Source organism: Charadrius vociferus, unplaced genomic scaffold (genome assembly GCF_000708025.1).
Source record: "Charadrius vociferus isolate BGI_N301 unplaced genomic scaffold, ASM70802v2 scaffold871, whole genome shotgun sequence".
In the NCBI taxonomy this organism is placed as follows: domain Eukaryota; kingdom Metazoa; phylum Chordata; class Aves; order Charadriiformes; family Charadriidae; genus Charadrius; species Charadrius vociferus.
This window is the reverse complement of record NW_009646866.1, coordinates 322,112-332,460: the sequence shown is the minus strand read 5'-3', so window position 1 is coordinate 332,460 and position 10,349 is coordinate 322,112.

Genomic DNA, 10,349 nt, shown 5'->3' with positions numbered 1-10,349 from the left:
ACCTTTTTTTCGTAGTTTACCAACTTGATTGGCTGCCTCAGAACAGCTCTTCTTCATCTTTCCCTGGAAACTGAGCTGGGCCTCTCTCTTTCTCCCTGCATATGCCATCAGGTTTGTCTGAGATCCCTCCAGAAGCGTCTTCAACTAGCACAGCAAATGAATAAGGAAAGAGAGAAGCAAAGCACCAGTTGGCCTTTTTTGCGTACTCCTATGTAAGCAGCACAGCCGTGGCTTGCTTCATGCCTGAAAGGAGAGGGGTGGGGGTTGGTCTCTTCTCCCAAGTAACAGGCGACAGGACAAGAGGAAATGGCCACAAGTTGTGCCAGGGGAGGTTTACATGGATATTAGGAAAAATTTCTTCATTGAAAGGGTTGTCAAGCATTGGAACAGGCTGCCCAGGGAAGTGGTGGAGTCTCCATCCCTGAAGGTATTTAAAAGATGGGTATCTATGGTGCTTAGGGACATGGCTTAGGGGTGGACTTGGCAGTGCTAGGTTAGTAGTTGGACTTGATGATCTTAAATGTCTTTTTCAACCTAAATGATTATATGTGTACTGTGTGTGACAGGCCAGGAATTACTAAGAACAACCAGCACTGTAGCGCTACACATCACGTGGAGAGCCCAAAGTTTTCCTGAACAAAGGAAGAAAAGATTTCCTTCCCTCCCAGGAGAAGTGCAGGCAGCCTGCATTTGCAAGGCCTTTGCATAGGCTCATGCACAGAAGCACCTTGTAAGATTAAATGTGAGCCTTGAATTTGCTCACAAACGGTTATGTATGTGCTTTTACGTGAGAGTTCAGTAAAGCTTGATTTCTATTCTACGTGATATTTCTTTAAAGCACTAAAAAGCCGTGCCTGCCACCTTCTTCCTCCAGTGCGACATTTCTTCCCTGCATTTTGTCCAGAAGTGCTTCTGATTGGCATTTCATCTTGGCCGGCTTCTCCGCTTCCTTGCTTTCACTCCCACACTTGCAAAATAGAGAAGATAGCACAGGAACAGGATCCGTATGCAGAATGTGCAGACAGTGTTCCCCGCAAAGAAGATAACACCTCCCAAGTCCCATCTCTCACAGCTCTCAACCGCAGATCTCTCTCCTGTCTACGGCCCACAGCTTACCCATCAAAGGAATCGTGCTGATGTACAAAAGTGCCCGCATATTGTCCACCAAGCAGATTCAAAACGCTGTCGCACCAGGGAAGTGAGGAAACATACAGACTTTTCCCCTGAGGGTGCCCTGCCCTAAAACCTGGGGGGTTCCCCACAGTCCACTTGATCTTTTCATGTATTACCTGCCCACAAGAAATTCAAAGACTAAACCCAGTCATTTCCAGAAGCCGGTCACAACATACCTGCCGATGTTGGTGTTCCTTTGCAAGTCCATGTTGTCTGAAAGCCAGTTATCAAATCCTCCAGGCCATTATGAGCCTACAGCAGCATTAAAGGAAAAAAAAAAATTAAGTCATGCTAGGACTTTCCTGACTGAAGGTCACACCTCACAGCCTTTCTTCTTTCCTTGCCAGCATCAGTACAACACAGTCTTTGCCTGCCCCAAACCACCACCCAAACACAAAAAATACTGCCTATGGAGATGTCATTCCCTTTTTAGTTGTGTATTTTCGTCTTTGGAGGTCTTCTCGTTGCATTATTCACCCACACCTTCTGGCCAAAGAATCCACAGTCACTAAAACAGGAAGGTTTCCAGAGTATGGGTAACTGAAGAGTTCCTGTCATAGTCTGATGATGCCGGTCAAGCCTCCAGGATGAAGAGCTTGGCACCACCAGAGCCCAGGGAAAGTCCGCAACCAAAGGTACCAAATCCCTCTACTACATGACTGAAGTGCCGCCTGAGGTCTCAACGTCACAACTGGTCTAAACCAGAAAATACTTAATCCAGTGCATTACTGTCAACTTCTTAACAAAGACGGCGTTAAGTAGGACTTGCTGTAGTCTCATGGAGCAACTCTCAAAGCCACAAAGCTGGGGAATGGGCCAGCAGGACTTTCAGAGCAGCCTATAGTCAGTAGAAGAGAGGAACTGATCTCTCCTAGGCTCTCCAGGAAAACCTCGTCTTAAAAAATGTCCCCACACGAATCCGGAACTGGGATCTGTAGCTCATGAAAAGGGAAGACTCTGGCTCACTGAGGGAGAGGCTTGTAGGTCTTTCTGAATGGCTTTAAACTGGAAGAGGGTAGATTTAGAATAGGTATTAGGAGAAAATTGTTCACAATGAGGGTGGTGAAGCACTGGAACAGGTTGCCCAGAGAAGTTGTAGATGACCCATCCCTGGAAGTGTTCAAGGCCAGGTTGGACAGGGCTCTGAGCAACCTAATCTAGTGGAAGATGTCCCTGCCCATGGCAGGGGTTTGGACTAGATGGTCTTTAAAGGACCTTCCAACCCAAACCATTCTATGTATCTGTGACTCAGTGAATTCAAAGAGAAGAGATTTTGGCTGCCACCAGTAGGCATCTGCAGGCATCTTTCTCAGCTGAGCATATCCAGACTATTGGCAGCTCTTCATGAGGCTTTCTCTTTCCAAATACACAGAAAAGGCTTAAGTATTCTTCTCCTTGGAACAGGGGCTGAGAGTCTTCATACATCTTTTTTCCAACCTAATGTTCTCCTCTTTGTGTGGCCCTTCTGCATCATGCCAGGAACAAAACGAGGTGCGAAATACACTTCAGGTCCAGATTCAATCACCTCCTCTTAGCAGTACTTCAAAATGAACTCAGTATCAAGAACGGCTCTCCTTACACTGACAGGGTCTATCTGCGGATATGTGCATCAGTCTGTAATACCTGTCACTTCGACAATCTGCTTGTGTTGAAGCATCCTTCTTTAGCTGAAGCTCTTCTCTCTCCAGCGCAGAAACCTGAGCGAGCAGGAAAACACAGCGAGACAGACAGCGGGGAAAGGAATCCCCAGCAACACTGCAGCATCACGCTGCATTTCAGCACTGGGGCTACAGAAGCGTGACTTCTGCCACAGGTAACACATTTCCTCTGGAAGAGCAAGTACCTCAGACTCAGAAGAGCAGTCAAAATCTTCCTCTTGCTCTGTTCCTGCCGCTGGCAAGACACCTAGAAAGGAGATAAGAAGTGTGATGCTGCTGTGAGTGCTTATTTCACTCTGCTCTTCCCCATCCACTTCACTCCAGTGAAGCTTACAAAGGTAATAATTTAGTCCACCGGGAAATTACTGTTGCTGCCCTCCTCTGCAATGGACCGCATGCACACTTGGCCAACACTTTCCTCGGACCTTCAGAATTCGTCTGCGTAATTTAAAAGACATGCGTGAGAACTGGCACAGACTCCTCATCGACCCATTTCCAGGCACAAAGCTCCCACTTTAGCCAACAGGCGCAATGGTAACAGGTGATGGAAAGATCGCAAAGGGCAAACACAGCCAATGTGTTAGGCATCTGTTGAGCAGGGCTTTCAAAAGGGGCCAAGGTACACCTGCCCAAGATGGAGAGGACCTAGGTAGAAGCAGCTAAGCGTCTAGACTGTAGGCCCTACGGGCAACCATTTGACACTGACTGGATCTGGAGGAGAAAGCTGTGTGGTGGAAAACCAGCAATCCTCACAGTGCCAGCCTTCTACAAGTTCAGAGGATTATAACTATTGGGAAGCTTTACTGCTTCAATCCTATACTAGAAATCCAGCTCAAAGGCCAGCTGCTAGGAGACCCGGGTCATTAGCTTGACCTCACTTCATCCCAGTCCTAACTGAACAGCTTGCCAGCAGCGCTGGCACGTCAAGTTCCCAATTATGAGTGTGTGGCAGAAGCAGCAGCAAAGGGAAAGGAAACGAAAAGCAAGCGAGCCCAGTGGGACCCCACTGCCTCCTTCGGAGAAGGGAAAGTGGAAAGCTGCCTGGCAGGAAAGGACCTGGGGGTGTTGGTCGAGAGTGCCTGAATATGAGCCAGCAGTGTGCCCAAGTGGCCAAGAAGGCCAATAGCAGCCTGGATTGTATGAGAAATAGTGGGCCAGTAGGACCACATAAGTCCCCCTGTACTCAGCACTGGTGAGGACCCACCTCAAATACTGTGTTCAGTTTTGGGCCCCCCACTACAAAAAAAGATGTTGAGGTGCTGGAGCACATCCAAAGAAGAGCAATGAAGCTGGTAAAGGGTCTAGAGAACAAGTCTTATGAGGAGCAGCTGAGGGAACTGGGATTGTTTACTCTGGAGAAAAAAAGGCTGAGGGGAGACCTTAGCACTCTCTACAACTATCTGAAAGGAGGTTGTAGCGAGGTGGGTATGGGACTCTTCTCCCAAGTGATAGGACAAGAGGAAACGGCCTCAAGTTGTACCAGGGGAGGTTTAGATTGGATATTAGGAAAAAATTCTTCACCAAAAGGGTTATCAAGCACTGGAACAGGCTGCCCAGGGAAGGGGGGAGTTACCATCCCTGGAGATATTTAGAAGACATGTAGATGTGGTGCTTAGGGGCATGGTTTAGGGGTGGACTTGGCAGTGCCAGCTTTACAGTTGGACTCAATGATCTTAAAGGTCTTTTCCAACCTAAATGATTCTACCTCAGAATCAAAAGGGGATTCATCGTCTTCCTCTTGTTCTGTGCTGGCCACTAGCACGACACATACAAATCATAATCACAGAATCATAGAACCATAGAATAGATTGGGTTGGAAGAGACCTTTAAAGGTCATCTAGTCCAACCCCCCTGCAATGAGCAGGGACGTCTTCAACTAGATCAGGTTGCTTAGAGTCCCGTTCAACCTGACCTCGAATGTTTCCAGGGATGGGGCATCTATCTGGGCAACCTGTTCCAGTGTTTCACTACCCTCATTGTAAAATTTTCTTCCTTATATCTAGTCTAAATCTACCCTTTTTTAGTTTAAAACCATTACCCCTTGCCCTATCACAACAGGCCCTGCTAAAAAGTTTGTCCCCATCTTTCTTATACGCCCCCTTTAAGTACTGAAAGGCCGCAATAATAAGGTCTCCCCAGAGCCTTCTCTTATCCAGGCTGAACAACCCCAACTCTCTCAGCCTGTCCCCACAGCAGAGGTGCATCCCAGCCCTCTGATCATCTTCATGGACTTTCTCTGGACCCTTTCCAACAGGTCCATGTCTTTCTTGTGCTGAAGGTTCCAGAGCTGGATGCAGTACTCCAGGTGAGGTATCACCAGAGCAGAGTAGAGGGGCAGAATCATCTCCCTCAACCTGCTGGCCACGTTTCTTTTGATGCAGCCCAGGATACAGTTGGCCTTCTGGGCTGCAAGTGCACATTGCCAGCTCATGCCTGGCTTTTTATCCACCAGTAACCCTAAGTCCTTCTCAGCAGGGCTGCTCTCAATCCCTTTATCCCCCAGCCTGTATTGATACTGGGGATTTCCCTGATCCAGGTGCTGGACCCTGCACTTGGCCTTGTTAAACTCATAAAGTTCACACAGGCCCAATTCTCGAACCTGTTTGGGTCCCTCTGGATGGCATTCCATTCTTCAGGTGTGTCAACTGCACACCTCAGCTTAGTGTCACCTGCAAACTTGCTGAGGGTGCACTCGATCCCACTGTCTATGCCATTGATGAAGATATTGAACAGTACTGGTCCCAATATGGACCCATGAGGGACAACACTTGTCACCAATCTCCATTTGGACATTGAGCCATTGACCACTACCCTCTGAATGCGACCATCCAACCAATTCCTGATCCACCAAACAGTCCACCCATCAAATCCATCTCTCTCCAATTTAGAGAGAAGGATATTGTAGGGGACTGTGTAAAGGGCCTTACAGAAGTCCAGATAGATGACATCTGTAGCTCTTCCCTTGTCCACTGATGGACATCATAGTCACTCCATCATAGAAAGCCACTAGGTTGGTCAGGCAGGACTTGCCCTTGCTGAAACCATGCTGGCTGTCTCGAGCCACGTCCTTGTCCTCCATGTGCCTTAGCATAGCTGTTAGGAGGATCTGTTCCATGATCCATGTCAGATTGGTAGTTCCCAGGATCCTCCTTTCTACCCTTTTAAAAAATGGGTTCAATGTTTCCCTTTTTCCAGTCACAAGAGACTTCACCTGACTGCCATGACTTTTCAAATATCATGGAGAGTGGCTTGGCAACAATATCAGCCAATTCCCTCGGGACTCTGGGATGCATCTCATCAGGTCCCAGAGAATTCTGTATGTTCAGGTTCCTCAGGTGGTCATGAACCTGATCTTCTCTCACAGTGGGAGGGACTTTGCTCCCCTAGTCTCCATCTCGCAGTCCATCCACTCGAGAAATGTGGGAACAGAGACCGCCAGTGAAGACTGAGGCAAAAAAGTTATGGGTACCTCAGCCTTCTCCTCGTCCATTGTTACCAGTTTGCCAGTCTTGCTCCTGAGGGGAGAGCACGCTTTCTTTGACTTTCTTTTTCTGGCTGACATATCTGTAGAAGCCCTTCTTATTATTCTTTGTGTCCCTTGCCAAGTTCGGCTCCAGCCATGCCAAAGGAGGTAAGAAGTGCGACGCTGCTATTAGTGCTTATTTTACTCTGCCTTTCCCCATCCCTCAAGCCCTGTGTCCAGATGACAGCTTATCATTCTCCTACAGGCCACAGTGATTTGTCCTCATTACCTCCTCCATGGTGAAGGATCCTACCTGGATCCTCAAACCAGGACATCCGGTGCGCCCAAGGGAAAGTCAGCGGTTGTCCCACAGCAAGGGCTGTCAAGTACTGCTGGGCCTACTCTGCCTCCTGGAGAACATTCTCCCATCCTTTCACAGCCCATGTATTCCTCCAGTTGGTTAGGAATGCTATATACAGAAAGGAAGGAAATACGCTCGGTAAAAACACCCCACACTTGCATACACCCTCTCTTCTGGAAGAGCAACAGCTATTCATGAGCCATCCTACCCATATTCATAGCCAGCTGGTAAAGAGTAACACCTCCCCCCCCCCCCCCCCCCCACACACACCCCCTTACTGCACTACTAGAGTAGTGGAGATGGAAATACTACAGGCGTGTTCATGCTACAAGTGCGTATTCTTGTCTATGGAGTAACTCACCCCTGGTGGCTACAGTCTCGTCTGATAAACCCCCTATTTCGAGGGCCAGTGAGACTATCAAGCCCCCCTGGCAGGCTGGCATCTAACTACAAGGTTTCCACCTCAGCGAGATGCTACACTAATGCTGCAGCAACTTGTCACACCAAGCCGGAGTAATGGCTCCTCAAACCCAGTCCTGACTTTGAAGGGCTTCAGAAATTCCCATGGTTAGTCTGAGGACCTAAGAGTCTAGAGAGCTCCTCAGTGGGATGTCAAGAGGCCAACAAAGATTGCGGTTGCATTCCAAGCATTGCAGGGGTCAACTACGTTGCATAGGTGTTATCTTCTAACAACCTGGGCAGAGGGTCAGCTGAGGCTCCGGAGACCACTTTCAGGTTTGCTTCATAAGCAGAACTAAAAACAAAACAAAAAAAAGAACCCAAACAAACAAGAAAATATTAAAAACGTACCGCGGAGCAAGGCTGCTGTGCAAAATGGTGCATTAACGCAACATTGGTGCTGTGCCAGAAGCCTGGAGGGGAGGAACAAGCATCTCGTATTGCTAGAGCAATCCCCAAACACGCTTTACTCTAAAAGGGGTTTTACTCCCCAGTTTACCCAGGCACCCTTCTCTCCTGCTTCCCATCGATACAGGCTGGCAGAAGGGGCAGGAGGAGACAAAATGAAGTTGAGATCCAGTGACAAGAGGTCACAGGCAGTTGTTTGTGGCCAGACAAAGCATGCTCGTAGGAGCAATGCAGTTCATTCCCCCATCACCAGGCTGCCATCACTAGGAAAGAGGGCTCTTTCCTTCGGCCCAGCTATTGAGGACACATAGTCACCTCAGGGAAGGTAGAGCAAGGGGTGCAAAGCTACCCACAAGAGGAGGAAAACCGCTGAAGAGTTTAACTCGGGGGATATCAGATGCCCTCTGAAACAAACGGCAGGTAGTTGCTAGTCGGTTGAGTTGAGTGGAGCTTGGCAGCACCCAGGTGAATTCTCAGAGAGAATTGTGGGGGGAAGTTTTCCTCAACTTCCAAATCCACTCTTGACATGGAAAGAGATGCGTCAGAAGACGTCCCTGAGCCCAGCTTCAACAAAGGTTTCAACACCTCATTAAACCCCGGTGATATTACCAAAACTCGTACATCAGCACGGACATTCTGAGAATGCAGCTGCTCTAACGAGGACGTAAAACAGTCACTCAGCATTTCTAGACAGATACACAGCTGTGTGGCCCAACTTGTCTTCAGGAGAAAGACCAGCATCATGCCAAGGAAGAAGTCGCATTACACTCATAATCCCAGTGAGAGCAGCAAACGTAACAGCGGTCCTAAAGCATCCAAGAAATGACAGGAAATACATCAGCTTCTGGGGACATTGCATTGCCATTCCTTCAGTCTCTCTTTGCTCCCCAAACCATTCATTTCCCCTCTCCTACAGGGAGAGTGAAAGCACAGCAGGACACCTTGGAAGCGTTGGACAATTCAGACTGGGGGGACCTCAGGAGGTCTCCAGGCAGGCCAACCACCTGCCCAGAGCAGGGTGTGTGGGTGGGGGTGTGTGTATCTGTGTGTCACTGTGTACATGTGGCACTACAGCCAACGGTTTCTCGCAGTCCTCGGTGTGGAAATCATCCCCTGAGGCAAGAGAGCTGCCGAGTGTGGGTCTGCTTTCACAGGTCACACAGTAGAAGGTCCTTCTGGGCAGCTCCTGGTTCTTTTTCAAAGCTCACTCCCATGCCTCCCATCAATCCAACCTGAACAATGGTAAGGAGTCCCATGTGCACTCTTGACAAACCCTTCACCTTTCATGCTTATCTCAAGCACGTAGGTCAGCTCCTTTTTGAAAAAGGAACTCGACCGTTTCTTCACAGGGCTCAGTGACCACAACAGTAAGCAGAGCGTATCCCAGTGGAGAGGAGAAATCATCTCGCTTAGAATAACACGGAAAAGTCGAGCAAGTTTTGGGAAGAGGAGCCTTACCCAAAGTCCAAGCTTACCTCATTCTGAGCGTCAATATGGGCATTGTGCTCAAGTGAAGCTCTGCTGGAGTTTTGGTAGGAACAATAGCAGCCAAGTGACAGGCAGTGTTGCCGCCAGCACCTCTGAGGGCAGGGTTGGCACTGCACTCCAGCAGAAGAGCCACACAGTCTTTGCGCTGGTGCTCTACTGCCTGGAAACAAGACACAAAGGAGGAGTAACTTCCAACATCTACGTTTCTCTCTGCCAGAACTCCCGCATCTTCCCAACACTGGGAAGTACGAGCGTCTTCAAAGATCAGGCAACATATGCCCCTTCCCTGCCGACTACAACACACCTGTTTGTACGCAGCCCTATGTAAAGAATCATGTAAGGTATGTATCGCTCCGTGCATAATCGATAGGCCCAATGTACAACAGGATAACCTATTCCATGTACCATCATCATCAGTGATTTCCCAAAATTGTCACAAGGGTTTAGCTGGCACTTCTTTCCTGCTAGAAACCGAACGACATCTTCGTGGCCGTTCGCGCAAGCAAAATGCAGAAGCGCCCTAGAAATTAAATAGTTTAAAAAAAGAAATATTCAGTTAACACAGAGAGACAGCTGAAGACATTGTCTCAGGCTGTGGTACCCGCCACATGTCGTGGTTTGGGCCACGCACCTCAACTGGCAAAATAAACAAGCCGAAATCAAAAGCTTTCTCTTTCCAGAGCCGGCAGCAGCAGTTGCACACCCAAAGCCTGGGGATGGCTGGGAAAAATCCCCAATGAATCCATTGAGTCAGAAGGCATCTCCTCAGCTGTGTCAATGAGCCTGCAGAAGCAGACTCCTGTGCCCGGGCACTGGTCCCTGACTCCGGCAGGTCCCCTGAGCCACCAAGCACAGCAAAGGAGGCCATGTCTCGGCAGCCCGGAGTCTATGGAGGCTACGTAAGTCTATGGAGGCTGCAGAGCCTGCGTTAAACCCCCGATCAGTCCCGCACCGGACGCATCCCAGAGGCAGAGGGGATGGGATTTCTAACAGCAATAGGAAGGCTGTGGCGCGTCTTTCTGTGAATCCATGCCCTGCTCAAGCCAGCTGCTCAGCCTGGCGAGAGGAAAGGAGCCTTCTCGGCTTGGATGAAGACCCACTGAGCTCCCCAGAAGATTCACTGCAGGGGCCAAGCTGGCCGAGCAGAACAGAGCAGGGCAGAGCGGAGCGGAGCATCGGCCGCCTCCTGCCCCAGCTTGGAGCCGCCCAGAGCCGTGGAGCCGCCCCTGCTCCTGGGGGCGCTTGCGATGGTGCTGGGCTCTGCCGGTTCTTCCAGCCCGGGTGGGTGGAGGCTTCGCTACGGGCACTGCGCGCCCCTTACTGCTTCCTGCCTCCCGCC